A 14,620-nucleotide genomic window follows, 5' to 3' on the forward strand; every position below is an offset into this window, starting at 1 on the left:
GAAACCGACGTTTAATAACATTGAATTATACATCGGTTGAAAGAGGAGCTCAAAATCTATTTAGTGTCCAAATTTGAGACCTATCGGACAAATAGTTTACGAGTTATGGCCAAAAATGAAAAAAATTAAAAATTTTCATCGATTGAGTCGGCATTTTTTTTCGCGAAAAAACGACTATCGAATTTTGGGCTTTTGAAAACATTTTCTAACGTAAAATGAGCCGAGAAAAACGATGGCGCAAACCGCATCTCAATATCTCAAATAGTTTGCGAGATATTTAACTTTAAAAATTACGAAAAATGAGGAAAAATGAAAATCAACTTACCGAAACTTTGATCGGCGATAACTCAGTTATTTGTTGTCGGATCTAAATTTAAATCCCAGATTTGGAATCTACGGAAAATTCTGCGTTCACTGATGTATGATAACTTAAGTTTTCTCTAAAAAATAAGTGAGATTTCGATATCAAGTGTTTGCCATAGTTTAGTCATGAATTTGAAAAACGAAAAACAACTATTCGAAACTTTATTCAGCTATAACTCGGTTATTTGTTGCCGTACTGGAATATTTCACTCAGTTTTGAATTCTGCGTGAAATTCTGCGTAAAATGAGCACCAATAGTTTAAAATTGCGTCATAAACACGCGAGATATCGACCGAATTAGATGCTCTCGAAAAAATGTCATTTAGTAACCTTGAAAACAAATCAGCATTGTGCTCTTTTGAACTGTCCAATCACAGAGTGTCATTTTGAGTTTGGCGCCTACAGAAATTCTCTGCGCATTTAATTTTTTTAACCAATGATAAAATTACGCAGCCTTTTTAGCGTTTATTTTGTTATCACCACCCAATAAAATTGCAAATTTTTTAGTCACGTGTGACAATAGAACAGTCGTTTATTCATGTGGGCGGAGTTAAGCCAAACTTGCAATAATTGTTTAGAAATGCATCTAATAAACACCCATTGTAAAGATCCAGCCAATCAATGACGAGCTTCGATTTTTTGCAATAAAAACCCGTTTGATAAGCCAATGATCGCACTCTTTTTTGCGTCGTCCATTTTGTTGTCCCCGGTCGATGCGGCGATCAGATTTATTAATTAGCGAAATTAGCAATCTCTTGCGTTTCGGTTTCCGTCACGAGTGCTTAACATCCTGTCCGTGTATCCTTTAATGAGCTGTAGTAATCAGGATAAAGGAGGCGGGTATATAAGCCGGACCTTTTTAGGGGGCCATCGGTGGTGCATATTGATGTTGATTTGCGTTGAAGGGTTAGCAAGAGAGGCGTGTGGCATTTCGCAGCTACAGAAGCCTTTGTGCGAGGTATTGGCGGCTCTGAGGGCGGGTTATTGCTTATTCCGGTCGGTCTTCCAACAGACCTAATGAACTGCAGACCACCACGTCGAGGATTGGGAGGACTAATATATGCTAATGGTGACTTATACTAGTTCACTCTAGCACACACACACTGATTTCCGCACTGAAACACTCGATTGCTTAATTAAAAAACTTTCACGGAAAACGGAAAGAAGAGAAAGAGTGGAAATGTCGTTATAATTGGGACAGAATGGGAGGAAGTTTCTGGATTTTGGAACGTAGTACAGATTAATCATTCAGATTGGATCTTGTAATTATGACGCGGAGATGCTGAAAAATGCCAACGAGGATATTGGGAATGCTTGAAAAAGACACTTTTTATTACAAAGTGAGGAAAACTTGAATTAATCAGCGGTTTTAACGCGGATGCACGCTTTTATGGAAAAACCTAATCAAGCTAATGCATGTGGAAAACTTGCCTCTTGTTTTCAGATGCTTGCACTACATAAACACCATCAACACTAAATTGAGTTTTTATCCTAAACAACACCAGAGTTTTTCAGTTCTCCTTTAGCTGTGTTTAAAAATAAAAACATTAATAATAACAATTTTTGGTCGCGCCAAATTTGAAATGCGGCTTTGTAATTGGTCGTTTATTCTGCAAAATGTCAAACAAGTACTGTCACATTTGACAGATTGTAGGAGCCTCACCAATAAATTTGTTTGTGTTATTTTCAGTGCATCAGATTAGCAGATAATTTATTATAATTTTTCACTTTATTGTGAAAATTCATCAGTGTAAATCAGGCTTTCAATCCCATGGTTACCTGGTCTAGAAAGCGGTTGCTAACCTGGCGCCTCCACCATTTATTAGGACACCGCACATCTGGTAGCCTATGATTTTTACTCAAATTTTGACAGATGTAGATGTCGCTTTAGAAATTACTTTGTGTCCAGTCGATAAAAAGTTTGTTCCCACTACGACTTTCTAGGGATTTATCTCCATGCAGTTGGATGAAGTAATTTTCGTAAATTTTAAATTTAGACGAGAATTATTTTGACGTTTTTAAAATTCAGATCTAAAGTGAATTGCAAGTAAACCAGATGGAATTAAACAAACTACTCAAAAATGCCACTTTAAATTGTTATCAACTATCACAAATTGTTTATAGCCAGAGTCACACCAAACAATTTTTGGACATTTACACTAGAGAGTTTTTTTTTGTAGGCGCCAAATTTAAAATGCGGTTTTGTGATTTGTCGTTTATACTGCGAAATGTCAAACAAAAACTGTCACATTTGACAGTTCGTCACTAAATCGTAGCAATAAATTTATTTGTGTTATTTCCAGTGAAGATTAGCAGACAGTTTATTATAATTATTCACTCTCCTGTGTATTTTTTTTAAATTCTTGGGTGTAAATGAGGCTTTTAATTCCAGTGTTTCCTGATCTAGAAGGCGGTTGCTAACCTGGCGCCTCCACCATTTGTTAGTGCACCGTACATCTAGTCGCCTATGATTTGTAACGTTGGTTACATAACCTCGAAACACTTTTCAAAAATTATTAGCAGTGTTGCCAGGTCTAGGGATTTTTTGAAGTATTGGACAAGAAAAGAGATTTTTTTCAGTTTCTAGACGATACTAAGGGAATTTAGTGTTTAACTACAACTTAAAATTCGAAAGCATAAATTATAAAAAAAACATTTATTGATGCTGACAAAAGTAATTCTGGGAATATTTGGATTTCTTTCCGTACTTTTGGTTTTATTGAAATACTATTGAAAATTCTGCCGAATTGTGGATTTATTTTGTGATTTAAAGGAATTTCATGGAATTAGTTTGACTTTTTACTCAAATTTTGACAGATGTAGATCTTCAGTCATTTACTGTGTCCACTTGATTGACACTTCAACTTTCTAAGAATTTATTTTTACGCAGTTGGAAAACGTGTCTTTCGTAAATTTTAAATTTAGACGAATTATTTTAGCGTGTTTTAAAATGAATTGCAAGGAAACCAGATGCAATTGAACAAACGATTATAAAATGCCACTGGAAAATGTCACCAAACATCACAAATTGTCTATAGCCGGATTTACACCCAACAATTTTTGAACATTTACACTAGAGAGTTTTTCTGACGGCGCCAAATTTAAAATGTGAGTCTGTGATTGGTCGTTTGCTGACCAAATTACACAATGCTGATTTCTTAAAACATCTGCAACTCCTGAAGTCCTGCGGCATGTCAAACGAGAACTGTCACACTTGTCAAACTGTCACCAAATTGGCAGAGTAGAATCATACAAGCTAATTTTGTTATTTTTGGTACAGATAGTATGCGTCTATTTTCCTGAGTAAATTTTCGAATATATTTGGGTGTAAATCAGACTTTCAATCCTATAGGGAGAAAATGAAAGATCACTTTTCTGGGGAAAATTTTTGATGGCGCCAAATTCAAATTTGGTGATTGGTCGTTCAGCAGAGCGGGTCACACGATGCTGATTTTTTACACTCGAATTTGTTAGATTGTCACCAAATTAAGCACAATTTACTTGTTTTTGTTATGTTTAGAGCAGATTAGCAGGAATTTGATGTTTTTTATTACTACACTTTGCGATTATTATTAAACTTGACATTTTGGTTGTGGCGCCATCTGTTAATCAAAACTGACATTTATCCACTACAGGAATCTAACTTATCCCTTTCAAATCTTGCTGTCCAAAATTGCAGTAAGACCGCATTACACGATAAAATTTCAGAATTCGTGACCTTAGTACTCCAAACCAACTGTAAATGAAGCGCTTGCAAAATCCGAGCGAAATTCTCAACATCGCCTCTTTTCAGAAGTGCGTTATTAATGCCCAATCATGCTCGCTTTTATAGCTTCATTAAGACCTTTATTTATTATTCCCTCTGTTGCGCCACTAACTTTATATACATGCACTTACTAGATGTGGGTCCCTTGTTCCGTTCCGCATGGTTTTTTTTAATTGTTTTCTGAACGTTATCAAAGTGTGTTTGGATCCACATAAAATGGAAATGATTTCTCGTTGCGGTGTTGTGAAGGCAATTTCAATGTTTGAATCGAAGTGTGACCTCAGGGACCACGCAATCATCTTCAAATTATAATGACATTTTCACTCTTTTCCGTTTCCACTTCGTGCTCATCGATTTCCTTCTTGCTTCGGTGCGTGAAACTTTTTTAATTAAGCAATCTGTTGTTTCTGGGCGAAAATCAAACAAGTTTTATTCCAGCGGTGTCACTTTGTGGTGAAATTAGTCCGACATGCACCATATATAATTCCGGCCGTCATGGCGAAAAACAATAGGAAATCATAATTAAACAGGCTTCTCTGCGAATTAATTCAGTAAAAAGCGATCCCTGAATTAGACAGTTGCGAGCGCGAGCTTTCCCACAAAAGCGTCTCGGCTTGACAGACCATATATTCCGTTTTAAGGACGCGAGCGTCTGTCAGGGATGAAATAGACACACACGCAGTTATATACGAGTGTTAACTCGTTACAATTTGGCTCATTTAGCAAGCGTTTGACGACTGTCACCGCAACTAGAGAACTCTGCAACTCGTGAGGTTAAGATTTAATTAACGTAAGAAGTTCTGAAGGCCGGAATTGCGGCAAATATTACAACAAATAAGCTACATCTAGAGTGAGGACGTCTCCTTTGGGACTGCAGACTTCTTATCTGGGAACACAGAAAATTCCGCTCGTAAAGTTTGCGGGACAAAAGTGCAGCTGTCGAAAAATGACGCGAACTTTATTAAAGACACGAGTTGGAATTCAATGAGAAAGTGCGAACCGTTTAGATCTTGTCTCTCCTGTAAGTATTAATTTGATCAAATCGATGGTTTCCTGCAGCGTAATATTATAAGCAGGATTACGTCGCCGATCGTATAAAGCGTGCTTTCCCCCAGTAACAAATACTCCAGCAACCTCCTTAGCTCAGAGTTTGTTAACTTTGCTGCTTCATCTTCTCCTCTTGACGGTTCTCGATTAAGCATTGTCCCTAAAACTAACTCCCAGTGAGAGCATTCTGCCCCCATTAATGCCGATAAGGAGATATTCGTTTTAACGTCCTCACATAACACGGGAATTTTTCCACGGAAAATCGTTAGAGTGTTGTCGGAAAATCAAGTCCCTGACACGTCCGAACTTTAAAAGAATCATTTCATGTAGCTGTTCGCAAGCAACATAACCGATACGCGCTCCTATAAAAAACTTTGTTGGTTTAATCAGATTATGGTTACAAAGCGGAGTTGAAGCGCGGATCTGAGGGTTGCAGCGTGAAACAGTTTCTGCTCTTGAAAGCCTTTGTGGGATATCGACAGCTCATGCTTTTGTGCGGAATTGTTGGAAATCTTTTCAATATCTTCTTGAAATTATTCAACGACTTACTGCTATGAAATGTTCGGTAATTTTATTGCCGACTTACAAAGGAACATTGTTATTAGCGGCGCCAAGACCAATCTTCTCAAACAAACTCGCTCTAATAATAACTGCACCCTTCAGACGACGATAACGATGCCCACAAATTGCATTAAACTCGTCAAATCCGCTCCGCAACTAAAACTACAAATAGGATTTTTACAAAGAGCACAACAGATCAATAAAACATATTTGTACAACAATCTTACATACGCACAAAGAAATCTGGTTCGTTTCAGTATGTATAATATTACGCTTGAAATTCATCTCGAATACAAGTTTGATATACGATGAAAGAAAACCAATACTGTTGAAAATATTGTAATGTCTATATTTTATAATACCTCACAAGCTAAACGTTCGAAATTTATTACATGCGTTGAAAGCGACCTTTCGAAATTCTATCAAAAATATTGGAGCAATAAATCAATTTATAACTAAAAATTAGGCTTTTTAGGAACTTTAATTACGCGCGGTTTCAAAAACACGATTGTTCGGGTTATGTTGCTGTGACAGATTGGATTGGGAAAGTTTGGATAAATTTAGATTTTATTGGAGTTGAGCGCGTCACAAATGTGACAGCGAAATTTTTACCCAAACGTTTGTCTAATTAATTAATTAAACTACACTCGCTGACAATACAAATAAAATTGGGCTCATTAAAAAATGCAGTTGGCAGCAGTCCCTAGAAATTTTTACCCGTAGCAGTTGGCAGTAAAAGCGTTTGACCTTGACGCAACTGTGACAAGCACAGAATTAATATTAATGAGCCTTAAAAAAAACATGTAACTTGACAACGTTTTAACCTCAAAAAAAATTATTTTTCATGCAGAGAATTTACCGATTTACAAAGGAGTAATTTTAGACAACTGCAGGATTTGAACGAGATAAATTGGATTTCTGTAGTGGATATATGTCAACTTTTATTAATAAATGGCGCCAAATTTTTATTTAAATAAAAGCCATGAAAATTTTCCAAAAGCTCTATTGTTTGCTCTAAAATTTTAAAATTTAGACCAGTAAATTAGCAAGTCTTAAGTAGTAAAACCTACAAATGTCACAGTTTTAAAATTAAATCTAACAAAGTTACGGAATTTAAATAAAAGTCATGAAAATTTCTAAAACCTCTATTTCTTGCTCTACAATTTTGAAATATAAAGCAATAAATTAACAAGTCTTAAGTAATAAAACCCTCAAATTTCACAGTTTTAGAATGAAATCTGACCAAGGTACGCAATTTAAGTGAAAATCATAAAAATTTTTAGTTCGTCTTCAAAATAAAAATTTCAAAAAGCTCTATTTTTTGCTCTAAAATTTTGAAATTTAGAGCAGTAAATTATCAAGTTTAAAGTAATAAAACCTCCAAATTTTACAGTTTTAAAATAAAGTCTGTCAAAGTTACGGCATTTAAGTGAAAGTCATGAAAAATTTTAGTTCGCCTTCGAAATAAAAATTTCTAAAAGCTCTATTGTTTGCTCTAAAATTTTGAAATTTAAAGCAGTAAATTAACAAATGTAAAGTAGTAAAACGTGTCAATTTCACAGTCTTAAAATAAAATCTGACAAAGTTACAGAATTTAAATAAAAGCCATGAAAATTTTTAGTTCATCTTCAAAATACAAATTTCTAAAAGCTCTATTGTTTGCTCTAAAATTTTGAAATTTAGAGCAGTAAATTAACAAACTAAAAGTAGTAAAACCTTTTAATTTCACAGTCTTAAAATAAAATCTGACAAAGTTACAGAATTTAAATGAAAGCCATAAAAATTTTTAGTTCATCTTCAAAATAAAAATTTCTAAAAGCTCTATTTTTGCTCTAAAATTTTGAAAATTATAGCAGTAAGTTATCCAGTTTAAAGTAATAAAACCTTCAAATTTCAAAGTTTTAGGATGAAATCTGACAAAGTTACGGAATTTAAATGAAAATCATAAAGATTTTTAGTTCGTCTTCAAAATAAAAATTTCTAAAAGCTCTATTTTTTGCTCTAAAATTTTGAAATTTAGAGCAGTAAATTATCAAGTTTAAAGTAATAAAACCTCCAAATTTTACAGTTTTAAAATAAAGTCTGACAAAGTTACGGCATTTAAATGAAAGTCATGAAAAATTTTAGTTCGTCTTCGAAATAAAAATTTCTAAAAGCTCTATTTCTTGCTCTACAATTTTGAACTATGAAGCAATAAATTAACAAGTCTTAAGTAATAAAATCCTCAAATTTCACAGTTTTAGAATGAAATCTGACCAAGGTACGCAATTTAAGTGAAAATCATAAAAATTTTTAGTTCGTCTTCAAAATAAAAATTTCAAAAAGCTCTATTTTTGGCTCTAAAATTTTGAAATTTAGAGCAGTAAATTATCAAGTTTAAAGTAATAAAACCTCCAAATTTTACAGTTTTAAAATAAAGTTTGACAAAGTTACGGCATTTAAGTGAAAGTCATGAAAAATTTTAGTTCGTCTTCGAAATAAAAATTTCTAAAAGCTCTATTGTTTGCTCTAAAATTTTGAAATTTAAAGCAGTAAATTAACAAATTTAAAGTAGTAAAACGTGTCAATTTCACAGTCTTAAAATAAAATCTGACAAAGTTACAGAATTTAAATAAAAGCCATGAAAATTTTTAGTTGATCTTCAAAATAAAAATTTCTAAAAGCTCTATTTTTGCTTTAAAATTTTGAAAATTATAGCAGTAAGTTATCCAGTTTAAAGTAATAAAACCTTCAAATTTCACAATTTTAGGATGAATTCTGACAAAGTTACGGAATTTAAATAAAAATCATAAAAATTTTTAGTTCGTCTTCGAAATAAAAAATTCTACAAACTTTATTTTTGGCAATAAAATGTTGGAATTTAGAGCAGTAAATTAGCAAGTCTTTTAATTAGTGAAACCTACAAATTTCACGGTTTTAAAATGAAATCCGAAAAAGTTACGGGATTTAAATAAAAGCCATAAAAATTTTTAGCTCGTCGTCAAAATAAAAATTTCTAAAAACTCTATCTTTTGCTCTAAAATTTTGAAATTTAAAGCAGTAAATTAACAAGTCTTAAGTAATAAAACCCCCAAATTTAACAGTTTTAGAATGAAATCTGACCAAGGTACGGAATTTAATCAAAAGTGATTTCATGCATGGACTATTATTGAGGAGCTGATTCATGCTTTATTGTTGCGTAAAAGGTGTTTTTAAGCCTACTTACGACTAGTTCAAACTCTATAATATTCGAAAGAGTGCGCAATTTACCTCCGACGCCCCCAGGATCAAATAATTGCGCAAAGGATAACAATAAACAACGTTATATTACACGGAAATGAAATGTGGCAACGAATGTAAAAGGAAAGTTGAATATACGAATAGGAAACGTATTATATAGTTCGCAGGGACAATAAGGAAGAAGTGAATCCTAAAATATTATCCGCACGAAAATGGAGGGAAATATCAAAAAGTAATCGAACATAAAAAAGGATAACAGGACGAGCGATCTTTTGGTTATTCTTGCGCATCGTCGGAAAATTCGATCGCGGTGATTAACCAGGAAAACTTGCCTCATTTTTCTGTATAGATTTAACATAAATTATAAAAAAATACTGTGGAGCGTCTTTGTTCTAAATTTCGAGGCGCACTTTGTATCGCCATTGTCTCTGATATGAATAAAGGTTAGAAGGGCGAACCCGAAAAAATCCTCCGACATCTATAAATTCTTTATCGGAAATGCTAACTCACCCGCGCTGTAAAAATCCCGGCCCGAAAATGTGTCACGTAAATAATAGCGGTTTCAGACGCCGCTGCAGATTATTTACAGCCAACGATTTCAAATACATAAGAGAATCTCCACAGACCATAAGCAAACAATCGAATTTATATTGTCAAAAGCAGAAAACCACCACTTATCGTTCGGTTTTTTTTCTCTTCTTTTAATGGTTTTGGTGTCATGTGCAAAGTTCATCTTTATTAATGCCGCTCACGACTAATTACCGCTTTGGTTGTTGCATTTTTGTGTTGACCACCGGAAGTAACGATGAGGGGCAGATGCTGTTCTAACTATTTAATTAAGTGGCAAGTTTAACTCGCAACTGACACGTTTTTCCGACGTTTTAATCGTCACAATGCATATGTGGCCGCTTTTTTGCGAGGGTTTCGGATAAGCTGGTTCACGGCTTTGTTGGCATTCTTGCGGTAATTGAACAGGAAAATAATAACCCGTTCTCATAGGTTTTTAGCACAGAATTAACTACAGCGTGCTCCAAAATTATTTTCAATAAACCATTTTTCCTGCAAGAGCATCCGGGATACGTTAAATCTGACACATGTTGGTTTTAAAAATTAGTATCGTGTAACGCGTTCTGCTGCACGACCAATCACAGAGCCGCATTTTAAATTTGGCGCCAACAAAAATGCCACTGCAAAATGTCAGCAATCAATTTATTTGTGTCGTTTTCAGTGCAGATTAGCAGATAGTTTATTATAATTTTTCACTCTTTTGTATAAAATTCTGAACATTTTTGTGTGTAAATCAGGCTTTTAATTGCAGTGTTGCCTAGTCTAGAGAGCGGTTGCTAACCTGGCGCCTCCACCATTTGTTAGTACACCGTACATCTAGTCGCCTATGATTTTCCGTACAAACAAAAAATGTCGCTTTACGATGATAATGATTAGAACGTTGGTTACATAACCTCACAACACTTTTTAAAAATGATTAGCAGTGTTACCAGGTCTAGAGATTTTCGAATAATTGAAGGGGAAATGAGATTTTTTCAGCTTCTAGACAAAACTAGAAAAATTTAGTGTTTAAGTACAACTTAAAATTTGAAGGCCTAAATTCTAAATCGTCGTTTTGCGTCGAAATATGCGGTTTTCTCTAAGAATTTTGATGATTTCGTGCAGAATTCTGCTGTTTTCTTGCAATTCAGCCGTTAAATCTTGATAAAAAGTGATGGTTTTGTAGATTTCGTGCTCTTCTTTGCGAATTCAAGCCAGAAAACAACGAAAATCGGCGAGAAATCGTCGTTTTGCATCGAAATATGCGGTTTTCTCTAAAAATTTTGATGATTTCGTGCAGAATTCTGCTGTTTTCATGCAATTCAGCCGTTAAATCTTGATAAAAAGTGACGATTTTGTAGATTTCGTGCTCTTCTTTGCGAATTCAAGCCAGAAAACAACGAAAATCGGCGAGAAATCGTCGTTTTGCGTCGAAATATGCGGTTTTCTCTAAGAATTTTGATGATTTCGTGCAGAATTCTGCTGTTTTCTTGCAATTCAGCCGTTAAATCTTGACAAATAGTGACGATTTTGTAGATTTCGTGCTCTGTTTTGCGAATTCAAGCCAGAAAACAACGAAAATCGGCGAGAAATCGTCGTTTTGCATCGAAATATGCGGTTTTCTCCAAGAATTTTGATGATTTCGTGCAGAATTCTGCTGTTTTCAGGCAATTCAGCCGTTAAAGCTTGATAAAAAGTAACGATTTTGTAGATTTCGTGCTCTTTTTGCGAATTCAAGCCAGAAAACAACGAAAATCGGCGAGAAATTGTCGTTTTGCATCGAAATATGCGGTTTTCTCTAAGAATTTTGATGATTTTCTGCAGAATTCTGCTGTTTTCAGGCAATTCAGCCGTTAAATCTTGATAAAAAGTGACGATTTTGTAGATTTCGTGCTCTTTTTTGCGAATTCAAGCCAGAAAACAACGAAAATCGGCGAGAAATCGTCGTTTTGCGTCGAAATATGCGGTTTTCTCTAAGAATTTTGATGATTTCGTGCAGAATTCTGCTGTTTTCTTGCAATTCAGCCGTTAAATCTTGATAAAAAGTGACGATTTTGTAGATTTCGTGCTCTTTTTTGCGAATTCAAGCCAGAAAACAACGAAAATCGGCGAGAAATCGTCGTTTTGCGTCGAAATATGCGGTTTTCTCTAAGAATTTTGATGATTTCGTGCAGAATTCTGCTGTTTTCTTGCAATTCAGCCGTTAAATCTTAATAAAAAGTGACGATTTTGTAGATTTCGTGCTCTTTTTTGCGAATTCAAGCCAGAAAACAACGAAAATCGGCGAGAAATCGTCGTTTTGCATCGAAATATGCGGTTTTCTCTAAGAATTTTGATAATTTCGTGCAGAATTCTGCTGTTTTCAGGCAATTCAGCCGTTAAATCTTGATAAAAAGTGATGATTTTGTAGATTTCGTGCTCTTTTTTGCGAATTCAAGCCAGAAAACAACGAAAATCGGCGAGAAATCGTCGTTTTGTATCTAAATATGGGAATATTTGATTTTTCTTCCGTATCTTTGATTCTTTTGGAAATACTTCCTAATTGTTGCATTTATTTTGTGATTTAAAGGAATTTGATGAAATTAGTTTGACTTTTCACTTAAATTTTGACAGATGTCGATGTCGCTTCAGTCATTTACTTTGCCACTTGATAAAAAGTTCAGTTGGCACTACAACTTTCTAGGGATTTATTTTTACGCAGTTTGGAAGAAGTGTCTTTCGTAAATTTTAAATTTAAACGAGATTTATCGTACGAATTTAAACGAGATCCGTACCTTTGTCAAATTTCATCCTGAAACTCTGAAATTTGGAGATTTTACTACTATAGACTTGTTCATCAACTGTTCCAAATTTCGAAATTTTAGAGCAAAAAATACACTTAAAACGCACTTCTGTCATTTTGTACACAAAGAATTACTCAAATATTTTAAACTATCGTTTAAGGTAACTAAATTACTATGTTATTACCTATCAATGGGGACTTTTGACAATTTGTTTAGAACAATAAAATCAAGGTCCACAGACAAAATAAGCCTCATGCGAATTATTCCAAGGTTCATGTTTATTCTGCCTGGACTATAAAGAGATTATCGCAAGACCGAACTGTCAAATGGCAAACGTAAACTGCAAAAATTCCCAACATTCGCTTTGGCTAATCTCCGGCGTGCGAAACGTTGATACATCATAATTCCAATTCTTCGAACTGCACTGTTTTCGCAATAGCTTAACCGTAATCTTCGTTTCAACAGATCGAAAGGCGGATTGAAATTACACTTTGAAAATGTAAAATCCCAAAGAACCACACTCGAATTGAATTTGTATCTACAAGACTGTGACTCCTAGATGGGTTTGTAACTTTCAAGTTTCAATAAGATGAAAAGTAGTGCGGCTAAAATCGGACGTCTTTTTTCCTCCTTTGGAACTCGTGCGCGGCTTGTCACTCTAATAATATTCAGACGGTCTTGATTCTCACATATCTGAGGCGAGCAAGAGGATAAAGAGCCTTTCCTTATGTTAACATGAAAATCAGCAGGATATTTGCACGCCGGAGACTGTTTGGTATGCATTAAAAGTGTCTTACCGCCTTCTCAGCAACGCGATGTAACCTGAAAACTTTCAAATTTATGATTAAAGTATGGCTAGGGGGACACAAGTTTCTTAATTGTTTGAATTGAAGCAAACCACAGCAACAACGCGTCGAGCGGGGAACGAAGAATCAGAAATATTTATAACATTCAGATTAAAACTGCTGCGACAAGCAACAGAAAACAGAAAATCAAGTTGCCACTTTGACAGTTATTTCATTAATTAAGGTTACTTTGACAATTTTAGGGTTGACAGCACTGTCCCTCAAAATTTGACATTTGCCAATTTTGACCGTCACAAATGACAAATGTCAAATTCTGGGGGACAACGATGCCAAACCTGTCATCTCAAAAGTTTTTTAATAAAGATTGCAACTTTAAAATAAAAACTATCAAATAAGTGATTCATTGTAGGCACCGAAATCCCTAAATTAAGGAAAAATTCCTAGACCTAGCAAAACTGCTAATAATTTTTAAAAAATATTCCAATCAAGATCATCGCAAAGCGGAAATGTTAAGTTTGTACGGAAAATCATAGGCGACTAGATGTACGGTGTACTAATAAATGGTGGATGCGCCGGGTTAGCAACCGCCTTCTAGACCATGCTGGAATTAAAGACCTGATTTACACCCAAGAAAAGAGAATAGACTTATAGGAATTTGCACTAAAAATAACACAAATCAATTTATTGCTGATACTCCTACAATTTGATGACAATCTGTCAAATATGACAGTTTTTATTTGACATTTCCCAGAGAGTGCAGGAGTTTAAAAAATTTGCGTTGTGTAGCTTGTTCTGCTAAACGACTAATCACAAAGCCAAATCCATCAAATAAATACAGCAATTCTGCCAACAGTTCTAGAAAATCCCACAAAAATTCCTAGTCATTGTACAAAAAAATTCCTTCCAAGCTGGGGAACAACATTACCAATCTTGTCATCTTAAAACGACTGTCCCTAGATCTGGCAAAACTGCTAACAATTTTTGAAAAACATTGTGAGGTTATGTAACCAACGTTCTAATTATTATCATCGTACAGCGGCATTTTTTATTCGTGCGGAAAATCATAGGCGGCTAGACGTACGGTGTACTAATAAATGGTGGATGCGCCAGGTTAGTAATCGCCCTCTAGATCAAGCAACACTAGAATTGAAAGCCTGATTTACACCCAAGAATTTTCAAAAATTTGCACAGAAAAGTGGCTCTAAAATTATAATAACCTTTGCTAATGTGCACTGAAAATAACAATTTAGTGACAATCTGGCAAATGTGCCAATTCTAGTTTGACATTTCGCAGAAATTGCAGGAGTTTAAAAAATCAGCTCTGTTAAACGACTAATCACAGAGCCAATTCCTTCAATTAAATCCAGCAATTCTACCAACAGTTCTAGAAAATTTAACAAAAATTCCTAGTGGTTGTAAAAAAATTCTAAGAGCACACACCGTCAAAACTGGCAAATATCAAATACTGGGGCACAACAATGCCAACAATGTCACCTCAAAATTTCCAAAACTAGTTTCTCAAGATTCCA

Source organism: Gnatocerus cornutus, unplaced genomic scaffold, assembly GCF_029298725.1.
Source record: "Gnatocerus cornutus isolate USDA-ARS CGAHR unplaced genomic scaffold, icGnaCorn1.1 ctg00000023.1, whole genome shotgun sequence".
NCBI classification, from domain to species: Eukaryota; Metazoa; Arthropoda; class Insecta; order Coleoptera; family Tenebrionidae; genus Gnatocerus; species Gnatocerus cornutus.